The 27,216-nt window shown below is 47.9% G+C and overlaps 1 protein-coding gene across 2 annotated transcripts in view; it reads right to left on the reverse strand.

Moving 5' to 3' along the window:
• Positions 1 to 27,216, reverse strand: part of SNX29 (sorting nexin 29) — a 560,470-nt gene that overhangs the window by 416,023 nt on the left and 117,231 nt on the right. The window lies entirely within an intron of this gene.

Consider the following 27,216-nt stretch of genomic DNA (forward strand, 5'->3'; position numbering starts at 1 on the left):
TTGGAAAGGGTATGAGGGGCTCTAATGGAAGCAGAGACCTCCAGGAGATGCAGAGAACAGGTAATGACTGGACACACCCAGGGCAGCTCCCCAGAAACCTCCAAGTGATTAACTCAGGGACCAAAAAAGTTCCGAGCATCCCTGCCCTGTCCCACTCAGAAAGGCCTAGGAAAAACCGGGTTCACATGAAACTGTCAGAAGGTTACTAGGAGTAACTTAGGGTGGGGAGGATATCTTTATTCAAAAGTTCCACAATTATTCTCTAAATTAATAAAAAAAGCATCAACACATCACTGCTTTGAAGAGGTATCTCCAGAAGAGCTGAAAAAAGGCACGGTTTCAAAGGTTGCTTCAAGGGGAAGAAAAAAGAGGGAAGGGGGAGAGCTGCTGTTTTTTAAAATAAGGCATCGAGGTGGGATTCACAAAACACGAAGTTGAGTGTTTTAAGTGAAGAATTCGGTGGCACTTAGTGTATGCACAGTGTTGTGTGACCGCCGCTCTGCAGTGGAACCTCCCACCCATGAAGCCGCTTCTCTCACACCGTCCCCTCCCCCCACAACCGCTGTTTGACTTTCTGGCTCTATGACACTTCCTGTTCTAGACATTTCACATAAATGGAAGTATACGATATGCAACCTTTTGTGTCTGGCTTCTTTTACTTGGCAATAATGTTTCCAAGTTTCACCCACGTTGTAGCATGTACCAAACTTTCATTACTTATTTATGGGTGAATATTTCATTAGGGACAGAGCACATTGTGCTCTGTCCTTCATCCACCGATGGACACATGGGCTATCTCCACCTTTTGGCAATTGTGAATATTGCCACCATGAACATGTGTACATGTACTTGTTCCCTATTTTAATTCTTTTGGGTATATACCTAGGAGTGGAATTGTGGGATCATACAGTAACTGAATTTCACTTTTCGAAGACCTGTCAAACTGTTTTCCACAGCAAGGAGGCACAGCTGTTTAAAATCACTACATCTCCCAGAAGAGTTCAGAAATCCGTACGGTAGATCTCTATGTCCTCACCACCCAGCATGGTCAATACTTACTGCTTTACCTCATTCACTTCAAATGTATTTTAACAGTAAATCATTCCTGATATAGTTAAAGAAGAAATTATGGAGAATGAGACAGGGAGCTGAGAGGAAAGGGACGGAAGGCCGCCGTTCCCCTCGGCGGGAGCTACCGCAGGGTGTGGCGGGGCGGGTTAGCCTCACACCCAGCTCGCCCTCCTCTCCCTTATAGTGCATAGGAGAGTGCTAGTTACACGCAGAAGTATTTTATAAAGTTAGACGTTCTGGGTTCGAATATTGGCCTTGCTATCAATGTGTACACAGATTTGACAAGTCATTTAATGTTCCTAAGACCCAATTTTCCATCTCACAAATTTATGAGGGTTAAATAAGATAATACACAAAACTGAAGAAAATGCCTAACAATGTGTGTCCAGTACATTAGTTTTACTATTTTTATTGCTAATATATCTATGACTACTAAATACAAGTCTACAAAAATCTATGTATGTCTTTTTTGTAAAGTTTTTTTCTGTTAAAACATTATTAAGTTTCTTGTTTTTTCCTTAAATTATTCATACTAAAATCCTCTGTCTAAAAAAAAAAAGGAAGCCCCCGTGACAAACACACAACCAAACCAGTGAGGGGTCTGGGTTAACATGACAAGCAGCACACGGGTGTTAGTTAGATGGTATCGGGTAAATGCGAAGCTTCAGAAAGCAGGGACTACCTACTTGTCATTGCAAAACAGGTGAATCTGGGGGCACCCATCCAGATGGCACATTCTAGGAAGGTGTTCACGTGGGCAGTACTGACTGACTAAGGCCAACCTACTGCTGCCACCCACCACACGCCACCCACCCTACTACATAGACAGGGATTCCATGTAGTCACTCCCACCTACCCACCCACATCCTGACCCCACCCCTAGCCCCTGTGCTGTGCAGTAGGGACCAGCAAAAAACACCAATTCCTACCCCACTGGGCCCCGCCCCTGCCTGGGGTTTTACTGGGCTGGCTCCTAAAGACAGTGACTCTGTGACTCCTGGGTAAACTGAGGAACCACTCCCTTCTTTTGGACTTGTGGCCAAGAATCCAATCCCTACCACAGAACAGGATCCCAACTGAGAAGAAAACAGCAATGGCAGCACTACTCCTTCCCCTCAAGTGCCAAGGCTCCACTGCCAGAATCCTCTGGCCCTACAACTTCCCAGATTTGTAGAAAAAAGTCAAAGGTACATCCTTCATAGAAAATTATCTCTGGGGACTGACCTGATCCTGTCAGCATCCTGGATGTCCATATACCACCTTAATCAGGAGACAGGGGACAGCCCCACCCCACTGTGCCTGGCACATCTCTTTAATGGGTGCAGGAGCCTCAGCCCTGCTGCTGGATTGCACGGCGAAGTCTCCGCTGAAAGAGACAACTTTCCTGGCTTAAGCCTCTTTCCCCAGATCTCACTCTCCAGGGTCTGGACTTACCATAACCTAGACAGAGTAAGGCAGCACCAACATGGTGGGGGAAGGTGCCCTTGCACATGGGGACAGAGAGATGATGGCAGACACCAGTGGGTCAGTGGTTCTCCAGCCAGGCTGGGCTGCATATTAAAACAACCTAGCAACCTTTTTTTTAGTGCTCAGACTGCATCACAGACAAGCTAATCAATGACCAGGTGGGATGAGGCAACAGTGTTTTTATGCAAAGCTCCTCAGCTGCTTCCCCCATGCAGCCAAGGTTGGTAAGCGTGGTTATAGGAGACCTCGAGCTCAAGATGACTCAGCACAGCAGCAGGGGCAGCAGCTGACACTCAAAAACTTCTGTGGGCCAGGCCCTGTCTAAAGAACTTTACAGATATTACCTCAATCACTCCTCCCCCAAACCCCAATGAACATGCTGTCACTGTTCCTACTCTACAGATAGGCAAGCTCAGGCTCAGAGAGCTGAAATAATCTGTTCAGGGTCACACACCTAGGAAGCAAGGTCGGGGCTGTGTTCTTCACCACTGGATTGCATGGCCAGAGGAGAGGATTCCTGTCCTTGGTCCTGACTGATCACAGTTGTTTCTCTAGACAAGTTTGCAGGTGTTTTTCCTCTTGAGGGAAAGGTGACTGACATGTGTACCCCAACACTCAGACAAGCCTTATTAATTGTTCCAGCCTGGTAACAGATGTATTCATAAGGAGCAGAGACTCCATCAGAAGGGCTAGAGCATTAAAGGGGAGACAGCGCCCCCAGAGGAGACATGGGGTTTCACTGTAACTGGTGAGCACACCAGAAGGAAAAAAGATGAAGAGAGGAGGCAGGGCCTGGGATTCTAGCTAAATGCAACAATTTTTCATCCACTGCCAACCTTGAAGGACAGGGCAGGGCTTGGCTGCATTAAAGAAACCAATGAATTCCTTATTTCACGGAACTAGTGGTGTCAGCCTTCCCCCGCTCCAACTTTACAGGGAGAAAAATTGAGAGGTTGTAAACAACTTTCCTAATAACAGCTGCAAGCTGGGCATATGCCATGTCCAGACACTGGGTGAAACTCTGCATAAATTGTCTCATTAAGCCCTTCAAACAACCCCAAAGGAAGTCCCAGAATCAAACCCATTTATAGATAAGGAAACTGAGATGGAGATCAGAACAGGGCCATTTGACCCTGGGGCTCACAACCAGTTACTATGTGATACTGTCTCCCCAACCCCATGGGGGGATATCAGAAAGAGAAAGCCAGGGGCCACGCCAGTTGTGTATTTTACCTCCAAAATCACCTTGCTCAAGATTTTCATCGAAGAGACAGAGCCCAAGCAGGTTCTGGGCAGAGTCAGCCTGGCCACAGGCCATGGATATACTTTCACCCAGCTTCTCCTCATTGCACCTCTACTAACAGAGCCCTCAGTGGGGAGACGTGGAGACCCTTTGATCCTGGGGACCCAGTGCTGCCTAAATGCAATGGTGCCCCTGGATGCTGAAGGCATGAAAGCGGTAACACTCCCTTATGTAACTTATGCAGGTTCCTGTCACCTGCAACCGAGTAAGTCATATCTCCGACACTGCAACTTGGAAGCTACACTGAACTGGCAGCGGAGCCACTGTGACCAGCGAGGTGGGATATACACAGAGTGAGAAAATTACGTAAGCAAAGATGTGTGATATGAGGACAAGTAACAAATAAGGACTCCAGGTCCACAGTTGGCTCAGCTGCTAACTGGCAAGGTGCTGTAGGCATTTCACACCCACTTTGGGTCTCAGATGTTCAGTCTATAAGACAGAAGGTTAGAAAAGCTGATCCTTTACAATCTCCTAGCTCTAGGATGCTGTGATTCACCAGGAGTAGCAAACAAGCCTTTCAGGTTTCTGGCTCCTGCAAGCAAATGTGGCATATTAGGTGTCCCTGTCATCTTCTCCTGTCCACTGACCAGTCAACCAGCAGAAACATGACCATGACCTGTCTAAAGCCCCGGGTCTGCCATGGTCCCAAGGGCTGCACCACCAACATCTGCTGCAATCAGCCTCACGCACAGCAGAGTAGTAGGGTTAACTGATGGCAAGAAGATTAATTGCATGTGAAATACCCATAAGTAATTAGGACATCAGCTGCACACTTCCTTCCATCCTCAGGCTATGATATCACGTGTATGGGCAATTCTCAAACAGACAGACCCACACACACATAGTCTACAATTAGAAGCACACAGCCACCGAAAGAGCACAGGCAGATCTCACAGCAGACTATGCGGACCCACTCTACGCTGCCCTGCTCTAAACCTCAACACTTAGATGTCTGTTGCACAGAACATGAGCTCCACGTCACCAAGGTGGACTGGGTTCTAGTCCCAGCTCTGCTACTTACCTCCTGTGCAGCTATGTGCATGTTGCATGCCCTGTCTGGTTCTGAGTTTCCCACCTCTAAAATGGGCACGATTGCACCTACCATCCATGTCTTAAGTTATGGAGGTGACTCAATGGGAGAGAGGGCATGAGGTGCTCTATAAATGAAGGATGCACCGCTCCAGTCACCTCTCAGTCATGCACATCAGGGAAGGAAGCTGAATGATGCTCCCAAATCTACAGTCACAGCAACTGAGGCCCAGAAAGGCGGAATGATGATGAAGAGACACCCAGGCCCTGGCTGGTGTGGCTCAGTTGGTTGGGGCACCATCCCGTAACCGAAGGGCATCAATCAGGCAACTGATCAATGTTTCTCTCTCACATCAATGCTTCTCTCTCTCCCTTCCTCTGTCTCCCTCCTCCCAAAAAAAAGCAATGAAAAAATGTCCTCAGGTGAGAATAAAAAAAATTTTTAAAGACACACCCAAAACACAAGTGTCCAAGAGACGATGGAAAAGCGCTTAGCCCCCCTGACCCTGAGCCACCACGCTGCTCCTGAGTGTAGAGTTCTCCATCACTTCGGAGTGCCACAAGGACTCCTCCCAGGTGCCCTGATTACTGAGGGCAGAGGCTACCTCTAACCTCTGACAGAAGACAGGGGGATTCCCTTCATCCAGCAGAAAGAAGAGGAGTCATCAAACCACCCCAGAGCAAATAACAAACACTCCTAAGCTAAGAATAGGAGGATATTCAACACCAACCATATGGGAGGAAGAGTGTGTAATTTGAAACTGAACAATTAGTGGCCTTTGACATTCATGGATTAACATTTCACTCCTATTTTACCTCTAAACCCACCTCAAACATCCTCTCCCATAAAGCCTTCCAGACTCTACAAGATGAAACAAATTCTTCTCCCTGAGGAGGCCTGATAAACCTCAGCTTTAGCTAGTACAACCTTCCCTACTAAATGGAGAGTTCTATGCGGGCACCACTCAGCCCATCACCTCTGGAGTTCCTTCCCATGTTCAACCTAACACCGCGCCTGACAGCAGACCCTTTAGCAAAGGTGCATAGACAGGACTGACTCAGTGCCTGATCACTTCAGCAGCCCAAGGACCAACAAACACCAAGTTGCCTCCTCTCCAAGAACCTTCTGTTGCCACCCTTGTTCTGGCTCAAAAAGCTTCAAAAGGCAAGGAGGAACAATAAACTCCATGGACTCTCAGTTTTCCACAAAGTCATATAGCTTGGAACGCTTGCAAAGCTCTGCAGGCCCTGTGTGCACCCTCTGCTGGCAGAGCCCTGGGAACGAAGACCACAGGGTGGGCGAGGCTGTGAGTCCCAGAATAAAGAATGCACACTAACCAGCATGGATGTCACATCACACCTCTTCCAGAGGAACCGAAGCAGGCAACGCGGGGCTCAGAACAGCGGGCCAACCCCACACCATCAAACCTGAAGTCTCTCTCTTTGGTGATCTTGCTTACTCCAGCAGCCTCATGAAGACCTGTCACTCTGGACTTTTCTAAATTGTCTAAAGTTACTCTCTGAGGCATTCTAGCACTATGGCCCTGCCAGCTGCCACCTGCACTGTTCACTCAGAGCAAACTCTATGTCACACTAAGCTAAACTGACTATTGGGTGGCTATGGCAAAAGCTACTCCCCATCATTCTCCTTTGCTGCCTTCCACCTTACAAGCTGGAAAGCTGGAAACTCATTTTCCCAGTTTTCCTTGCAGCTAGCGGAGCCATGTGATTCAGTTCTGGTCACTGAGATGTAAAGGGAAGTCTGCCAGGTGGTCTTTTGGGAGGGCTTTTATCTTCCTGATAAAGAGAAGAGAAAGCAGGTGCTACCCCTTCTCCCTCGCTTCCTGGTTGAAAATGGATATAGTATCCAGAACAGCAGTATTTTGCAGACATGAGGCAACAAGAATTAGGAAGAATGCCAACAACTACAGAAGCTGGGTCAGAAAGAACCTGAATCCTTAGTGGCACTAAGCTGGTAAACCATGCCAGCAACCACCTACGTCCACCTTCTTGTTAACGAAGAATACAGGTATACCTCACACATGGCAGGTCAGGTTCCAGACCACATCCTCAATAAACTAATAGATCAGGTACTGCAACAAAGCAAGTCATAATCTTTTTGCTGGTGGAAAGTCTTGCCTTCAATTTATAAGAATCATCTGTGAAGAGCAATAACACAAAGCCCAATAAAATGAGGTGTGCCTGTATAAAAACTTAAGTCAGTTCATTGGTTTCTGATTACTTGCAGCTGAAAGCATTCCTCACCGACTTGGGCTCATCTGTAAATGAACAATGACATTGACCTCCTTTGCCTCTGACGCTCTCTGTGGGATCACCTCCACACTGAGCCCAAATCTCACTGACTTTCCTGTCCTCTCCACGCTTTGGAATCCCTACCTGTTACAATGTGGATCAAACTACCTATGTCCCAGGGCAGCCCTGGGGACGAAATGAGACAAAGTACTTGATAGGGTGGGACAGTCTCTCATACTCTGTAGATCCCCAGTAGTCACTCATTTCCCTAGGAGACAGCACAGCCAAAGGACTCCAGCTTGGTGGTCAGATAGGCTTAGGTTTCACACACCTGGCTCTGTCAATGACCAGCTGGTTACTTCAGGCAAATGATTTAACCTCTCTGAACCTGTCTCCTCACCTATAAAGTAGGGAGATCAATATCCACCTCCTATGGCTGTTATGGTGATTAAAGGAGAATGACTGGCTGGCACCAGGCACCAGTAGGAACTCAAAGATCATCTCCTCCTTCCCTCTATTCTTGTCAGTACCCAGAACAGGATCACCACATATCAAATCCTCCAAAGGCAGCAAAAGGACCCAGCCACCTCCTCTTTGTGCATCTCAGTTCCTTTCAGCTCCCCTTTCCAACAGGAGCAGAAGTGAGGAAGCAAAAGCACAGCACAAAGAAAACAGGCTGAAAACCTGCTCCTGGCAGAAATGGTCAACCCTTGACTCAGCCAGGGGGTTGCAGCTAACATCAAATGCAGCCCAAAAGAATGATCTCCCCCCCTTTCAGGCTGAATCCCCATTCCCAAGATTTAAAAAGCTACAGAGGAAGGCTATCCTGCTTTCACATGGTACAGCCTGGAAACCTTGTCTACACAGGCCAGCAGGGAGGGAGCGTAGGGAAGGGCTGCCCCCTCACCCATTTCCTCCGCCTCCAGGAAGCCCAGCCCTGGGCTGAATGACACTCCCTCAACAGGCAGCAGGCCTCCCCTTTTCACGGGAACCTGCAGTTTGGGTGTTCCCTGTGTTGAGAGTCACAAATCCTGGGCCACACTGAGTACTCACAGTGATACCTGGCAGCAAGACTTCAAACCACCGTGAGACCCATAGGATCACAGTGCAAGATAGAGGCCCGCTGAGCACTCACGCCACTGACCTGAACCTGTAAGCATCCCTGCATAAGAATGCACAAGATAGGAGCCCAGTACTGTGAATGACCAACAGGTGTGAGGCCCGGGGCTCAATGATCCCACCCGCACAGCACCCCTCAAGGAGGAGGAGGTGCCACCTGAGCATATAGGCCCTGGGGCTCATCCACCAAGCACCACACAGAGAACTGAGCTCTGGCCAGCTCAAATCCAGGTTCTTCCCTCACACCCAGCCACAAGTCCATTCTGTCCCAGGCTGGTCGTAAAACCAAGGGAGTGGGGAGAAAAGACCCATCTGCTCCTGGACCAGAATACTGGTCTCCACCTCCCAGCCCTGCTCATCCTTCTCCAGCAAATTCACAACTACCTGCTTCAGGAAGGGCAGCTCCTTGGGAATCTCACGGCTCCACACTCTCTTACCAGTCCACACCATGAGCAGTCAACAATGCCACACACCTGGTCCACTGCAGTCCCCTGCCGGGAACATTCACCCACTCATTCAGCAACTATTCTATTCTGAGCACCTGCTGGGTGCCACAAACAGCACAACCCCATGGGGATCCAGGGTCCCGCTCATACAGCTTCAAACCAGCAGGAGAGACAGACACTAAACACGCAAAGAAATCACCACAAACTGAGAGAGATGCTGGGGTGGGAAAAGTGAGAAGGACCAAATTATGTGTGGAGGGAGTGGTCAGACAAGGTGGGGGAAACAGAGGCGAAATTTGTCAGATGACTAAATAAGAGTCCATCAGGTAGTGGGGTGGAGAACTTTCCAGGCAAAAGGAAGAAATGGATTCAGTGCCCAGGGGGAAAAAGAACTCAGCAGGTCTAAAGAAGTACCTGAAGGCCGGTATGTCTGGAGACTGACAGGCACAGGGAAGAAAAAGGGCAGGTAGAGAACACATGAGGCCATGGTTGGATTTTGCCACAAATACAAAAAAAAAATGCCGCCACGGGGTTCTGAGGAGGAGAGAGAGCTTGGGAGGTGAATGTGGGTGTGCGCTGTGTCCCATCTCCCCACACCAATGAGCACAGTGCATCTCCCCACTGTTTGCCCTTCTAGGAATCCTTGTGCACATCCTGTTTTATTAAAACCTTGGGCCCCCAAGGAAAAATACCATTTTCCATTAATAACCAGGTTTGCAGCCTGACTTAAAGGGGTTTAAAGGGGCTTAAAGGGGCCTGAGCCTACAGGCCTTAGGCAGAAAGTCACCACATAATGGAGTCACGGCACAGAGGATGGCTTGGGACACCAGTGCCTCGTCTGAAGTGATCAACACAGGGACATGGATTGGGTTTATTTTTTTTTTTTTGCTTTGTTTTTTTTCCAAGCCTGAGCCTTAGTCTTGCCAGGGAGCCCAGAAATTTGGGGGTGAGGGTAAGACTGCCCAAGGCCCTTCACCACTGTCCCCCACTCCCTACCCACCCACTGCGAGATGCTCTCCTGTCCTATCCTGTCTGTCACTGGGCTCAGTAGGTAGGGAGGCAGCCCCGAAAGCTTGTTTCTGCATCCCTCATACTCTACGGTCTGAGGCATCTGTGTAAAACCCACTCATCAGGAAAGAAGAAGAAAATCTATGCCAAGTTCCACCGTGAGAGCCAGAAAATTAGTCTTCAATCAGACTAACACATGGTCACCACTGTAGGCAGCAAGAGATACTGCACGGGGAGGACTGGCTGCTGAACCCCGCGAGAGCAAGGACTGGCTGAGCAGAAGTAAACACAGATCTCCACCTCCGTCCTGCCTCAGGGATTTCTGGGGGTAAAACGGTCCCCAAGCAGAAAGATGGGGAGAGTCATCTGAAACCCGTTGCAGTTTACGACAGGCAAGCTGTGGCACTGAGAAACTCCCCGCACCCAGCCCATGCCCGATGCAACTCCACTTACTGAGGGGCAGCCCTGCATTGTTTTCAAAGCATCTACAATTCTGCATTCACTCTGCCCCATGAAGAAAGCAGGCAAGTGAGGTCACTTCCAGCTTAGAGATGAGGAAACCGACAGCTAACTGGGGCCTGTAAGAATGTCCATGCCCTTCTCACAGGAACCTTCTAGAAGTCTGGTGCTGAATTCTCAGCTAGAGACCTGGACAGCTTCCTACCTGCTGTCTTCTCTGGGCTCCGGTTGGCAGCTGCTCTGTGGTGCCTGCACAGCTACCTGCACGTAGACCATTAGGACCAACGTGGAGGCATCTGGGCGTGGCAGGCCACGCAGAGGCTTTGGGATTGAGCCTGGGTTCAAATCCTCACTCCAGCAACCACCATCTGTGCAACTACGCACCACAAACCAACCTCTCTGATCCCCAGCTGTGACACTCGGGCTCAGGATATGATCACCCAACTCACAGGGTTGCTGGGGGAGTTGAGTTACCGGCTATAAACTCATGTGCCCCTACCAGCACAGTGACATAGACAGAGTAGGTCCCAGGCAAGCCTGGATGCCTCCTACCCCTCTCCTAAAGGAAGAGAAGACATAACACTTACAAGATCCAAAGGGTTAAGGGTGGGGCCAGATCCAGCATCCAAATGTTTCCTATGCACAGGCTGCCTTGGTCTCCCATGGTCAAGTCCAGGCCAGTCGTCCTTTCTTACGGAAGTCACTACCCAAGTGTCCCTGTGGCCTGGCATGGCACTTCCCTTGAAGAGGAGAACCAGACTGCCAATTGCAAGAACGAGGTGGTGGTTTCCCCCAGGCTCACCGGAACCCCTTCCACATTCCCATTAATGCTCCTCAAAGCAGGGTTAGTAAAAGTCAACTTCCTCTGCCACCAAGAGGGCTTCTCTTGCTCAAGGATTGTCCATGAAGATCCTGGTGTCCAGATGCCAAGCCCATCTGCCATCTCAACTAAAGCAGTAAAATTATCTTCTTTGGGATAGCAAACAGCAGTTATTTATCAACAGGAAACTCTTTATAGTTCAACACTGACCTTTCCCTCATTCCTATGTTTTTTCTAGTAATTCCTAATACATTTCTGCATCTCATTTGGGGGCTGTCAATCAGTCCTTGACCTTAAAAAAAATGCTCATGGCATTATGCTAAGTGAAATAAGCCAGGCGGTGAAAGACAAATACCATATGATCTCACCTTTAAGTGGAACCTAATCAACAAAACAAGCAAGCAAGCAAAATACAACCAGAGACATTGAAATTAAGAACAAACTGGCAGTAACCAAAGGGGAAGTGGGAGAGGATAATGGGGGAAAAGGGAGAAGGGTTTTCTTTTTTTTTTTCTCATCCCCTCTCCTCCCGCTGCCGTCTACCTGTTTTCAGAAATAACTTTAAAGGACACAAGGACAAAACCAGGAGGGTGTGGAACTAGGGGAGGGAGGTGGGGATGACTGGGGTTAGGAGGGAGTGGAGGCCAATAAGGGCCTACAATTGTACTTGAACAACAATAAAATATTTTTTTTTAAAAAAAGATCCTTATGGTGATGGAAAGTCCTCTCTCTTTGCAATATCAATGTTGATGTCCTGATTGTGGTACTATATTGTAGTATGGTTTTGCAAATATTATTATCAAAGAAAACTGAATAAAGGGCACAGGGATCTCTTTAAAAAAAAAAGCTCATGGCTTTTCTTCCTCAGTACCTAATTCTATCACTAAAAACAAGCACTTGAATTTCTCTAGGATGCAGTTTCTTCATTTGTAAGATAGACAAAAGAGCTCCTTCCTACAGAGTCATGGGCAAAACAAGTGGGGACCAAGATCAAGGCCAAGTAGAGGCCTGGCATACAGCAGGCAGGCAACATATTGACACTTACTAATTGCCTTGATCCTGCTCTGTTCACTTGACCAACAACTACTAATCACTCACAAGGTGCCAGACACCAAGCGAGACGTTAAGGACACACAGATGGATGAGAGGAAAGACACAATCCATGATCCCAGCCCTGCTCTCACAGAGCTCGCAGATTTGGCAGGATGCTGATGGGCAAACAGTACAGTCTGGAGTGGCCTAATGGAGATAAGCAAAGAGATACGTTACCAGATGTCTGTGGGGTGGGAGGGTCAAAAAATGCTTCCTTAAATGCAGCTTGTGCAAAGGCTTGAAGGGTGGGTAGCTGGCCCCCCAAAATTGGGTAAGGCCCCCAGTAAAAGGGAAAACTGCTATGTTAGAAACTGCATACTCAACTGTCTAGAGGCACAGGCAGGAATCTGGTCAGGTGGGACTAGGAGGAACTGGTAATGGCCTTCCTTTTTTTAAATTTATTTATTTATTTATTTTAAGAGAGGGGGTAAGGGAGGGAGAAAGAGTGGGCGAGAAATATCAATGCAAGAGAGAAACATCAATTGGTTGCCTCCTGCACACGCCCAACCAGGGACTGAACCCGCAGCCCAGGCATGTGCCCTGACAGGGATTAGAACTGGCAACCTTTCACTTTATGGCACAACACCCAACCAACATAACCACACCCATCAAGGCAGCCACTAATGGCCTTTTAAAGCGGGAAGTAGCTATTTAGCTACTGCTGAATGCTATACAAAAATGCCCGGTAGTCACTAGATACTCCGGGTTTTCCACAGAGGCCAAATGGTTTGGTTGTTGTTGGGATTTTGTTGTTTTTTAACATGCAAATCTCCTGATGGTTAAATGTTGGCAACTAATTCAAAAAGTGTTTTCAACACTGTTCAGCCCAAATGAAACCCTCTGTGGACCACCAGTTTGAAACCTGTGAGCACAAGCAGATGCAGAAAGTGAAGGAGCCACACAGTAAACACGAGAGAACTGTCAATTGTTTACATTCTGTTCGAGATCAAGGAACAGCAGGAGATGAAGCTACTCATGGACAGGGACTGTTCATGGAATGTCCATCCCAGAAGGGATGGGCAACCTATGAAAGATAAGTGTTGCCAACAGTGGTGGCTACATGAATCTATACGTGTGGTTAAGTGTCTGACTACTACTACTACACACACACACACAATAGTTCATGTAAACACTGGTGAAAACTACATAGGGTCTGTAACAGTGTGGGTTCCCGGTTCTGATCCTGTCCTCTACTTCTGGAAGATGTTATCACTGGGCCCTGACTGGTGTGGTTGGGGTTGGACATCGTCCTGCAAAGTGAAAGGTTGCCCGTTCAATTCCCAGTCAGGGCACATGCCTGGGCTCTGGGTTCGGTCCCCAGTGGGGACACATACTAGAGACAACCAATTGATGTTTCTCTATCACATTGACGTTTCTCTCCTTCCTTCTCCCTCCCTCCCCCTCTCTCTAAAAATAAATAAATAAAATCTTTTAAAAAGATGTTATCATTGGGAAAGCTGGGGGAAGGGTACATGGAAATTCTCTGCTTTTTTTTTTTTTTACAATCTTTGTAAGGCTTAAATTCTTTCAAAACAAAAAGTTTAAAAATACAGACCCCCAAAAAGGTGCCCTGGTCAGAGTGACAGCATTGTCCTCCACCTGGAGCAGGCACCAGCCACCCCAGAGACCTGTTTTCCTCGTCTCCTAGAGCCGGCCACGTGAACAAGAACGTTTCCCACCTTCTCCCGCAGCTGGATTCAACTGTATGATTACACACAGTGACAGTGAGTGAGTGGGAAGCGATGGAGAAGTTGGGGTTGAGCCTTTGAAAGAAGAGGCCATGCCCCCCTCTGGCAGAAACATGAGTGTGATAGACTCAGGGACACGGCAACAGCTGAGAAGTGACAGAGCAACCAGATAAAAGGGGACTGAGTCCCAACCTGCCATATGGGAAGAAATAAAATTCTCTCATTTAAACTAGTGTTACTCCAGGTCTTTGTACAATAGCCAGGGCAACGTTCTGCCTAACACACTATCCTTTGCATTTTTTGACAAAACAACCAACTTATGAGCAAAGTGATTTTTCAGGCCCAACACTCAGCCCACACAGCGAGGGATAAGCAAATGAAATTTAAGGGAGACAGCCCTCTCAGGTCCCCAGTGAAAGCACTGCGCATTCGGCTGTGACGACCGTGCTGCAGCGCCTCTCCCTCCTCCAGGACATGATACAGATGGAGCTGTGTGTTCTGTCCCCCTAGAGGTGCCACCTTAGTGAAGATGGATGACGGAGGCACTGCTTAGGAAAGCAATCACTCTTTATCTCCTCCCACACCGGACCAAACAACACGCCTAAGCTCTCTATGAAAAAGGCTGGTGACCCTCAGTCTCAAAACCTCGGCTCGATCACCTGAACTTAGTATCTACACAGAGAGAACCCTGCAAAATGCTCCTCTCCAGAGTGATCACTCCACTTAGGGGAATGTGGCACAACTAGATGACAGGAACATATTGATAAGTCTAAGGATTTCTAGGAGGAGCGGGAAGAAGGGACAGGAATCCCCGGAAACACAGAACTTTTCATCACTTTTTTTTAGTTTCCCATTGCTAATACATTACCGGAAAAAAGACATCTGCTACTCTAGGTCATCAGTGATACAATAAAAGAAATAATTTAGACTAAAGAGTCAAACTTCATTAAAGATATTCTGGTAGATTTTCTTTTCCAGATGCTCCTTTTAAATCGAATTCTTAGTACGGTCTGGCTTCATAATTTGAGTTAACTTGGCTCTAACTGGAAGGGAAACTGCTCACCGTATTGTCTCAGGCTCTGAGGAATGAGGCCGACTTCCCCAAAACTCCTCATATGAGCCTCAATCTCCTTCCTGCATTGCTTAGCCAGGGAAATAGCAAAAAGAAGCATCCATGAAATGCAAGTCTGTCCTAGGTGAGAGCCAAGTCAATAGGCCTGTGCACAATCATCCAGGCTGACATTCCCAGCAGACGTTTGGATGCAGCAGAGGGCAAGTCTTTGGCATTCTTTCCAGTTCAATTTCCTCAGTGTAATTTGTCTTCTGGACCTATCTCTGGAAGGCAAAGAATGCTCTGAATACAACATACAGCAATAAAAACAAGAGTCACCAACTATTTCTAACAAAGCTCTGCATGGAAAAAATGTAGCAGATTTCCAGTATTCACAGTGATAGATAGATGCATCAATTATTTTGTGTGCTATAAAGAACATTTCAACTGCACTGGGGGGAAATGGCCCCAAGGCAAAGCTAATCCGGGAGCAATTCTGGATGAAGCCATGCCACCAGGCAACATGGGTGACAAGAACTTTCTTAAAAGCACTGGCCTCTAAGCACTCTAGCAAGGTGATCTTTGTGTCTGGTTTTCCGGCATCTCAGTGCCCACAAGCCTCAAACCACACCTTGACTCAATCAAGGCACATGAATAACTGTGCCTGTGACAGTCTGTGACCAAGTAGCAGCCACAGTTTCAAGGAAACAGTGCTGAGTTCATGCTACCTAAACTGGTGTGAGAGCCTGAGATGTGAGTTACCAATTCCAGGAAACTGAAGTGAGCGGATCTCTTTTTTTTCCCAACTATAGTTCATCTTTTTATCACCAGATTTTAGAAGGGCCCTAATCACACAGTTAGGCCATTAGGAATGAATGAATAAATTAACGATTTATTCATTAATGGTGATCAAAGAACACCATGGAGAGATGATAAATGGCAACAAGGACACACTAAGAAGACACCTTCCTTTTTCATTATTATCCAGGAACAGCTGTGACTAACTAGAATTGCCAATATAAAATGATTAAAATTAATTAGGGGTCAACATAATGGGACTACTAAACAGAGGAATGCAATGAGAAGGAGGCTAAGGGTTCTGAAAGGCAAAGTAGGGAAATAAAAACTACCTTAGGAATCCTGGATTTAGTTGATGAAAAAAAAAAGTCTTGAGAAAGAACAAAGAACAAAACGGGTTGCTGCCTTCAGCCCAGTGGAGTGCCCACAGTCCCTCCGCATACCAGCAAGAACTGGTAATTTCTAAAAGGTGCTGGTTTAAGAAATGGTGGTTAAAGAAAAGTTCTGAGCTGCAGCAGTAACAGCTCAAAGATTTAGAAGCACACTCTTAGTCCCAGGAAGAAGAGGGCTAGAAGTGAAAAGGCAGGCCAGGGCCAGGTCTTTTAACCTTGGCCATGTATTGTATTGATCACTTAGATTTTTTAAAAGCCCCACAGGTTATCCTCTTAAGCAGAGAGAGTCCCAGGGCCTCTCCACATTGCTGGCATCTGCTGCCTGGACTGGGACAGTCAGTCACCAGCTGTCCCCCCTTGCCCGCCAGTCCACACAATCTCCACCCAGTGGCAAGAGTGGCCCTTGTGCCTGGGCAGGGTGGCTCAGTTGGTTGGAGCATCATCCCATACACCAAATGGTTGGTTTGATTCCCAGTGAGGGCACACCCCTGGGTTGTGGGTTCAATCGCTGGTTGGGGCGCACACAGAAAGCAACCAATCTCTCAATCCCTCTCTCTCTCTCTCTCTCTCTGCCCCCCAGCCCCATCTTTTCTTTCAAGAATCAATAAACATATCCTCAGGTGAGGATTTTTTTAAAAAGTGACTCTTTTAAGATATGTCAGATTCTGCTCAGAAGACCCCAGTGGTTTCCCACCTCGGTCAGAGTAAAAGCTGAAGCAACCTCCGTCCCTAGCCTCTCTGCCTTCATATCTACTGCCCCTGGTTCGTGCTCCTTGAGCCAAACCCAGCGGCCTCCACCCCAGACCGTTTGCACTGGCTATCTCCTCTGCTAGAAACACCCTTCCTCCAATAACCCCAAGGCTCTCTTCCTCACTCCACGCAGGCCTCCTCTTAAAAGTCACCTTATCAGATGGGGCTTCATGGACAGCAGATCATATGAGCCTCTCTGGCCACTCTCCACCCATGATCTTGTTCCACTTCATTTTGCTTCAGAGGCCAGAGCATCACCTGATGTACTCATTTATGTTTGTGGTCTCTGCGCTCCCCCACTAGAATGTAAGCTCCAGTTCCTGCTATATTCCCAGAAGAGTGGTTTTCATCTGAGGGTGATTCTGCCCACTCCTCACTCCTGGAACATTTGGCCTCAAGTGGGGAGAGTATTGGGATGCTGGTAAACATCCCACAATGCCCAGGACAGCACCCCCACCAACAGAGTATGACCCAACCCAAAGGTCAACAGTGCCGAGGCTTAGCCCCCCTGCCTGAGAGCCCATCACAGAGCCTGGTACATAGTAGGTTCCCAGAACCTGTTGAATGAACAGCTGAGAAACAACCAGAAACGGTAGGGTGAAACAACCATAAACAACCAGAAACGGTAGGGTGAAAAGCTTGGGAACCTGGGACATGAGGTCTACCATGGAGTAGACTGGGCTAACAACAGACCCGCCTCATGGAACCGATGTTGGATTAGACGAGGGGGTTAATGCAATGGGCTTACAGCAGTGCCTGGCACATAAAGCACCTCAAGTTCCTGATGCCTGGTGATCACCTTTCGGAATGCACTCCAGAGAAACAGATTTGTGACTAGAGGAATCGTCAGATAAAGGCCTGCAGAACCAGCCAGGTGCAAGGGTATTAAGACACAGAGAGGGGAAGACAGCAGGGGACAGATAGGCCAGCATCCCACAGGTACAGGCACTGTGCTTTCTGGCCCAGAAAAGCCCAGCTGATGAGTAAGCATTCCCTGAAGGAAGAGCACACAGCAGGCTGGTGCACTTCCTCCCGAATACAGGAGTCTGAACACAAGAGGGCGTGGGGGGGGGGGGCGGGGCGGCACTGTCAGGACCAGCTTCCTTGTGGAGGCGGCAGGACTCCAGCTATAGTGGGAGCTGAGGCCAACAGAGTGTGGTAGAAGACACTGAGGAGCAAGAAAACAGCCACCTAAGACTGCTGCATCTACTCCTGTTCACTGGGGCCTCCTTGCGTCCACTATGTTCAGAATTTGTGGCTAAAGGAGTCAGAGAACTGTGCTGGAGAGGGCGTTTATGTGGGGAGGGGAGTGATGGAAACCCACCTAGGCCATGGCGTTCCCTCCCCCACTCAACGCGTGCCTCCCCCAGAGACCCAGCACACACACACCTGCACACAGGAGGCACTAAATCAAGGGCCACTGAATACTGAGCTGCAGGCTGTCGCCTAACATTGCAGGACCACACGGCACCAAATCACCGGCCCTCCTTAACCACCCCAAGTTCACTACTAGATATGTACCCCCATTCAACAGGTGTGCCTCTAGTTTCCTTGCCTCAGGGAGAAGATGAGACATGGGTTTTGAGAACGATCAGGGGAAGGGTGGCATGATTAAATAAAACCCAGCTATCAATGAAGAGGATCATGGACTTAACACTGGCAGGTCATCTAGCAGGTTCAGGAACCATTCTTCACATGCCTTATTTTATCAAATATTCCCAGCAAATCTATGAGGAGAGGTTATTGATCCCACTTTGCAGAAGAGAAAACTGAGCCCAGGAAAGTCACCCACCAGTGACCACATACCTAAAACAGCCTGAAATCTAAATGCTTCTTCCCAAGTGAGGTGCTCTGTGTTGGGCGGGCACAGCCAAGTCTATGACTTGTCATTTCTGTGTGGAACAGGTGCCCCCCAATTCCCCATCCCAACTTCTCTGCCACTCACTCACTGCCTCCAGGAGGGAGGGGTAACCTATCTCACTCAGGAGCCTGGGAGGAGGAACCGTGCATGCTCAGCTCGGCTCCTGTGGGTTCTCTCTCTCAGGGCTCACCAACTGACCAGACTCCGGGCCCCCATGACCCGAGACCCCTGGGGTGGGCTCTACCTGATTGGTGAACTCAGGGATGATAGTTTTTGCAAGCCTAGCTGCCCACAGGTTCAAACCTCTGTTTTCCAGTCAGCTTGTATTGATAACAAAGCTACCATTTTGATCCATGTCTCTCTGTCTGGAGGAAGTAACAACTAAGGACGAACAAGCTCTAGCCAGGCTGAGAGGAGGAAAGGAGAGGGTGTGCCAGGAAGGACTAGCCAGTCTGTGTGAGACCCAGAGTCACTCAGTACCACTGCAATGCAGTGCAGCAACCTGGCAAAGGGCACGGGGAGGGCGAATGCAAGTGCCAGTATGCTGTGGGTCTGACCCCATTCAGTCTGGCAGCTGTGGTCTTCCAGATGCTGAGCCCCAAAAGTTAGAGTCCTGGGAGAGAGGGGCTGTGGGGAACTGAATGAGAGTAGAGAAACTCTTTACTGTGTCCCATTAATATCTTTTGAGTCTTTCCATGTAAGTGTATTAATATATAACACAAAGACTCTATAGTAGTCTTTAAAGTTAATATGAAGACCCAGGGGAGGAGGAGGAGTTGCAGTGGGGGAGGGGCAGCAGAAGTCCAAGGAGGAAGAGAAAGAGAAAGATCAGGGCTAGAACTGACACGTAATAAGCACTCCTGCATCTAACAATCCGGCCTCTGTACCCAGTGTGTGCAGCACTTCAGAGGCGGCTATTATTCATCTCCTTTCAGAAACAAGGAAACTGGAAACAAAGCAGAAAGCGGGGCACATAATGCGAGCCCATGTGTCAGGCTGCAGGAACCGGGGTGTTCTCCCGGTCTCCCAGCATCACTGCTCCCTCCCCTTTAATAACACAGCACAGGGTGGCCAACCCGGTTCCGTTCCACCGGATGCCCAACCCAGCCAGGCTCCTGGACCCCTGAATGCGAACCTAGTAACTGCCCCCGCTGCAGCTCTACAAACAATGCTGCCCCTGCTCTTCTGCTGGTACATTTCAAACAAAGCTGACATTTCAAACAAATCTGAGTGGTGCCTCATCCCCTGAGCGAGAAGCCTGTTTTGGATCAGCTCTGAACTGCAGAAACTGTTACATAAGCTGTGCCAGGCAGAGAGCGGTGGGGAGGGAGGGAGGTGGAGAAAGAGAGAGACACTGAAAGCAAGACGCTACTAGAAAGCTCAAGACCAAAGGTGACCAAAAGTCACCCCTAGCTTAGAGGTTAATAAGCACCCTCACCTAAACATTTGGAAGCAAATTAGCAGTCAGAATTTTTAAGGGGGGCTCAGTAAAAATGTAAATGCCTCAAGTAGAAGGATAAAATTACAAAAAGGAAAAACAATCATGTTCAGCTAAAAAAAAATGAAACCCAAAAGCACAGACACGATGCTGAGACCCGGGAAGCCCATGCAGCCCCACCCGTGGATGACCAGTCCAGGGAAAGCTTTGAACAGTGGCAGGCAGTGATACCAGAGTAAAGCAGGAAGTCACTCTGGAAGAATTTCTCATGGAAATGCCCTGGGCAACAGGCCAGGCCAGGGTCTCCAGGCCAGGCTTAACACAGCCTTCCTGGGCCTTACACACCCCACTGCCTCCCAGCTCTGCCCACTCACCTGCCACCAGCTGCATGATGCTAGGCCAGTCACTTCACCACTGGGAGTTCACTCTGCCCAAGGTGACAGCAGCGCCTACTTTATGGGATTGATATAAAGAGCAAGTTGACATGGCAAGAGGACAGAGGACTTAGCAGTAGCATCACCATCACTTCCTGAAGTGCTTGTAGATGGTGAGAAAAGCCCCACCCTGCAACCAGCTGGGGGTCTGGAGATGGAGCGCCAAGTATTAGTCTTTCATGAGACCTTCACACACATCTGCCCCTCTCAGGGAGCATCCTCCTCTCCTTGTCTAGCACCCCCCTCTCTGTGAAGGCTTCCTTAAATTCAGTGCACCCACCCCTTAGCCCTTCCTCCCACACTCCCTCTGCATAGCTCCCATTCTATTACACCCACCCCCTTGACTCTCCTCAGTTTCACCCTCCCACCTAGGCACGGGCAGTGAGGAAAAAGCCTCTATGTGAATTACAGTCAGCCCAAACATCAGGTTAGAGCACCGTGTGGTTCCAGGTAAGGAGTGAAGCTGAACTATATGATCTAAACCTCTAATTAGGATATCCCACTTCAGGGAAATCATACAAGATGAGGGTGGGGGGAGACCACTGTAGAGGCCACACTGCCCAGAAGCAACAAAGAATACATCATTCTCTCATGACCGAGTTGCCTTCCTTTTTCCCCACCCAACTGTTGTTTCTGCATTTGATCATCAACACTATTTATTTCCACTAGATTTCACACTCCTTGTGGGCAGGGTCTGCATGGTGAGAGCACACAGGCACTGGCACAAGGCACTGGCACAAGCACTTTATGCAAGGGTGGGACAAACGTAGGTTTACAGTTGCTCATATGGAAGATAATAGAATAATTAAAAATAATACAGGAATAAACTGCGTTTCACACACTCGCAACTGTAAACCTACTTTTGCCCCGCCCTGTCTGTATGTATTACCTCATTGAGTCCTAACAATCTATCATGCTGGCTCTTATAACTGTATGCTAATGGTGTGGAAACTGAGGCAACAGAGCTTCTGAGCAGCAGAGCTGGATTTCCTCACCTTTGTCTCACCAGCAGCTAAAACAGTACTAGGCATGTGGCAGATGCTCAGTAAATGTTTCTGGACTGAATTTAAAAAGCAATAAAAAAGTGAGACATCCAAATTCCATCTGGAATGTTCCAGTTACCAAGACAGTCAGAAGGTCTGGCAGATAAAACACAGTGGTGATGAGACAGGATAGTGAGCACTACCCCAGGGAGTACCTGACTTCGTTCAGTGTTTCACTGACAGGATAGTAAGGAGCTGGGAAAATTCTTTGGCCAGTGGGAGAGGGAAACTGAGACAGCTGAACACAACGGCTGAGGAATTTAATGAGACCGAGGAATTTACAGCCGGGTGCAGATGGTCACCAGGACAGAAGGCCCAAATGCCTGGCAGGAGGGAAAACTGGAAAAATAAGGTCTTTGCCCCCAGAGTAAGTTCTCTCCTGGCCTTTCCTCCCTGGAGATGACACCTAGGAGATGACAACTAGGAGATACCGACTAGGCCTCAGCTGTGTTTCAGCTCCAGGCCCAGAAAAGCAGCAAGACCAGGTTGGCAATGGCCAGAACCAACTGCAATAACTAAAGACCCCCTGCCCTGGCACTGACCAATCAGTGGAGACCATAGCCCTGAAAGGGCACACCTGGAGAACTGATGGATATTCTGCTGAAACCTTCCCCTGAGAGCTCCCCCAAGATTTCGGGCTGCAAGAAAGAGTTAAAAGCCTCAAGACAAAGGACCCATAATGGCTCTCCCTCTGGGGAGCAGCCCACACCTGTTCTTTTCCCTTCTTCCTCCACTTCTTCCTTCAGAGAAACATATCTATACTCTAAGGCAATGAGCAACTGGCAGCTTGTCCCAGGCTGATCCCCAAACCTGTCCCTAAAGCCCCCTTTTCTCTGACTTGCCAGTGAGCTCAGACAGCCCAGCCTAGGCTCTCCTGTTGCTTCTATGCTAAGTCCTTGTTTCACTGTCCCCAGCTTTAATAAATGTATCCTCATAGTCACCTGGACTCGTGTTGTGAAATCTCTCCTACAGGAAGTCAAAAACCCACATGCTACAGCTGGCCCTAGGCAGACCCACTCAGGGCCAGGCCCTGTCCGGTAACAGTAAGTATCACCTTTAAAGAAATTTGCCAACTTGAGAACTTATGTTGGCTGCTTTGATTTGGTTCACTTCTTTCTGTTAAGGGGCAAGACTCAGGGCCACAGGAGTAAGGCCACTGCCCCACCATCTCTTCCAAAAATGGCATCGTCAAATCCTCAGCCAGGCCTGGCCAGCTGCTGGGCCATGCCATCCCCCTCACCACCATTACTACAGTGCTCTTCAAGCTGCCCAATGTTTGGAATCGTGTTGCCAGGCAACGAGCCAGACCTCCTCCCTAGTATTGAGAATCCCTTCCAATAATAGCTAGAAATAAAAAGCACCTACTTAACAAGACCTATTGACAATTGAGAATGTTTTTTCTGGCCCTCTCCACCCTGGCTCAAGATCAAAAGTGAGGCAAAATCAAAAGAAAACAATCAGGCTGATTATCTGGACTCACCGCTCTCTACTACCTGTCACTCTCTAACCCCACCATTCCCCCCACCCAAAAAAGGGAAAAAAAGGTAATGACAAGATTTCAAATGCTGAATAAATATCCAAGGGCAATCAATTATAGCTCATGAAAAGCAATGACAAAAGAGAAATATTTTCTAATTAACTGTATATTCCTTTTCAAAAGAAGACCAGACACCTATGTCTCCCCTTCAAAGCTATGGCAATGTATGACTATAATTATGCTAATGGAAAATAGAATGTTCAGTACAGGACTGATGTGTTTCACCTAGAAAAAACCATTGCTCCCTCCCACCACCACCACCCCACCTCACTGTTAAAATAGGGCAGCAGCGCTGGACATCAAAAATTTACATAGCAAAATCCCACAGCTGCAAAAGCAAAGCAGAGAAAGGGCCAGAGCGCCCCCTGGTGGTCTCAGTGTCCCTCTTCCTGCAATCTGTAGACACAGGCTGAGCCACTTGCCTGCAACTCTCAGCTCCAAAATAATCAGTCAAACAAAGAAATTAATTCAAGAGTAGAAACTCACTTTCTAAAGACGAGATGAAGGAATGTGAGGCCTACATGAATACCAATAAATATCAACTATAGGAATTTTCAACCGATTCCAGAAAAACAGCACCAATGTGCTCACATGTTGAATATGGATGTTTCTGTGGCTATCAGATGATCACTTATTCTGATGCACTCTATGAGTGTTTATCTTTATGCACCTACAGGCCCACCCAAATCATTTTCATTGCAGGAGTGGTAGAACTGAACAGCTCCCCAGTACACACACAAGGACAAAAACTTCCTGGGATCGGTCATTTCGCTTAGGATTGTTTTCCCCCGAAGTTTCATTCCGAGCCATGCAGGAGGCAGGTGGTTTTAAAAAGTGTCTGAAACCAAACATGGTTCCTGGAATATAACCCCACAGCTTCCCTCTCCTGTTTGGGGTTTCTCCTCAGCACTAGTGATGTCTAGGGCTGGTTCTCCACTCTGGGGCCGTCCTATGAGTTGTAGGAAGTCTGGCAGCGTCCCTGGTATCAGCCATCAGACGCCAATAGGTAGTAGGAGCAATTATCGCTGAGTGCCTGAAGTGTTACCTTAGATTCCTCTAGGGTCTGGAATCCTTTCGGTGGAGCAATGAAAGCAAAAGATCTTCTTCCCAGGAAAATCCACTTATTAGCACAAATACACAAGCATTAATTCCTCATACTTGAGAAGGGCTTCTAAAGTCTCTGGATCTATGGGCCTCCAATGAAGCACCCAGACAATACATTCTAGGCTCTATGCTAGACTCTTCCTATACCTCATAAGACACCTGCAAGCAGGCAATATTACCTCCATTTCATGGACTGGGAAACAGTTCAGAATAGTTAAGGCATTTGTCCAAGGTAACATAGCTCTTGAATGGCATGCCTGACCCCAATGTTCTTTCCACCCCAAAAGGCTGCCTTCTTAACCAAATTCATCCATGACTACCTATAACAGGGTGGTGCAAAAATAAAGAATGCATAAAGTACAAAAAAGATTTACATGTTAATCTTATAGCAGTGCTGAAGATAGAACATGGTAGTGATAATATATGGCTATCCAGACACCAAAAACTAAAATCTGAAGACATTTGCCTTTCACAAAGAAGGCTAATTAACCTTTACCAACTCCATTAAGACGCTGTCTTCTCAAAGCAGGCCACAGGAGTCCAGGCTCTCACATAAATACTGTCCCATCCCTCTCCAACCAACTGTGCTTCCTATACTGGCCAACACCTGGCCTAGAGCAGAAAAAGTTATGGGCCAACTGTCAAAACCAGTGTGTTTATGGATACTAGCTCACCTAGCCAAAGGTCAAAGTCAACTCAACAGTCAACACATTTGCAAAGGAGAGTCCGCAAGGGGAAGACAAAGATGACTGCCTTTGACATCAGAACAAAACTAACAAGATCAAGAAGACACTAGAGACATTCAAACTTCAACAACTTGGCTCTGTAACCATTGCAAAGGAGAATATGGGTATCATGACTTATTTCCCAAAACAGATGGTCAGAAACACAAGCAATCCTTAAGGGAAACTGAGTTAGGGAAACTGAGGCACAAAGAGGTCAAGGTGCCCACTGCTATCAGAGCCAGAATCAGAAACAAGTTTTCCTGATTCCCAAGCTAATGCTCCTTCTACTACAACCATCTGCCTCCTCCCTGATGAAACAGGAGAAAGGGGTAAAAATCTACTCACTCATTCACTCCCTCATACCAAGCTTTTACTGACCAAGCCCGAGATGCAACAGAAATTGAAACAGATGTGAACTTCCAGTCAAAATGGCAGATAGGAAAATGCTTTACTCAAGTCCCCCAACTACCACGTCAAGACAACTACTAAACAACCATCACTCAGAGGTGCCTGAAATCTGGCTGAACAGAATTAAGAATACCATATAAAAAAGCCGCAACATATCTGGTAGAAGGGAATGGGAAACAAATGGACTGGTCCCATACCCACATGTGGCAGCTAAAAATCAGATGAAATATCTCAGCTGCGGAGATCCCCCTTGAGAAGCATGGGTCCCAGCCCCACACCAGACACCCCCAGCCCAGGGTGTCACTGCCGGGAAGAGAAGTCCCATAACTTCTCATTGTAAAAACCAGTGGAAATTGTGCTTGAGTTGAGTGAGCCTGAAGGCTACTGTAGTTCCAGGAATTCCTCTTAAAGAGCTCACACATGGACTCACTCTGAGCTCCAACGCTGGTATAGCCACAGTTGCAGGGACATAGAGGGAGGAACTGAATAGTCTGACTCCTTGGCAAGGACTAGAGGGCAGCTTTCACCAAGACAGAAGTGCTGGCTAAAGCCATTGCTCCTTTGCTGAACCCTCCCCAGCCCACAAAAGTGTCCAGCAGGCAGCACCATATCTGAGTCTCCATCAGCCTGGCTCACACTGTTGGCCTGGCCCTGGTATTCCCTGAGACCTTGCCCCACCCCACCTGCAGGCCCACCCCAAGGCTTTTCCAATGACTTTTCCATACCATTGGCCAGTCTTGGCTCATGCTGCAGACTTTCCTAAAATCTGTCAAAGGTCCACAAACCCCACAGAAGCAGCATCTAGCTTGGTGTGTCCCATACCTCTTGCTATGTGGCCACAGGCCTGGCACCAGCAGAAGCCCTCCTTGGTTCACAGTGTGGCCTCTCCCAGATACCTCCAAACCCAGCATAAGTGGCAGTCATCTGCAGATCACTTTGTAGTTCATGCCGGGAGGCCCTGGGCAGGCAGCAGCTGACCATGCCACACACCTCTCAGGAGGCCCCAGAGCCAGCACACCTGGAAGATAGCTTTGGACCACTCAGAAGCACCACCTCCACAAACAACACATTCAAGGCACAGGCTCAGTAGGCACCAGAGCCCTGCTAAAGTGAGTTCTGCTCTGCAGGGTCAGTCCTGCATAGCCGTGGTCATAGCTCTTCCTTGCAGCTGGGGGGTAAATCCCTTCCATTAATGTGCCAACTGCAATCAAGACTAAACTACAACAGAAGGGTGTACACAGACCACACGGGGATTGGGGAGCACCTTAAGCGCCCAATTCCTATGACCAAGGAAGCTGTGCCACTGGGCTCCTCAGGACACCTACTACATTAGGCCACGCTACCAAAATGGGGAGATGTGGCAGCTCTGCCTAATGCACAGACACAAACACAGGGAGACGGCCAAAATAAGGAAACAAAGAGGTACGTCCAAAATGAAAGAATAGAGCAAAACTCCAGAAAAAGAACAAAACAAAATGCAGACAAGCAAGCTACCAGATGCAAAACAATGGTTATAAGGATGCTCAATGAACTTAGAAGAGTAGATGAACTTAGTGAGAACTTCAACAAAATGAAAGAAAACATAAAAATGGAAATGAGAAACATAAAAAACATCCAGTCAGAAATGAAGAATACAATAACTGAAATGAATAACACATTTACAGGAAATCAACAGTGGAATAGATGAATCAGAGGATCAAATCAGCAGTTTGGAAGATAACGAAGCAGAAAACACCCAATTAGAACACCCAAAAGAAAAAAAGAATCCAAAAAAGTAATACAAGTTTAAGGAGCCTCTGGGACAACTTCAAGAATACTAACATTTGCATCATGAAAGGAGGAGAGAGCAAGGAACTGAAAAGCTATTTGAAAAAATAATGATGGAAAACTCCCCTAATCTGGTGAGAGAAATAGACA

This window comes from Sturnira hondurensis, unplaced genomic scaffold (genome assembly GCF_014824575.4).
Source record: "Sturnira hondurensis isolate 20B ecotype Veracruz unplaced genomic scaffold, ASM1482457v3 Scaffold0018337, whole genome shotgun sequence".
In the NCBI taxonomy this organism is placed as follows: Eukaryota; Metazoa; Chordata; class Mammalia; order Chiroptera; family Phyllostomidae; genus Sturnira; species Sturnira hondurensis.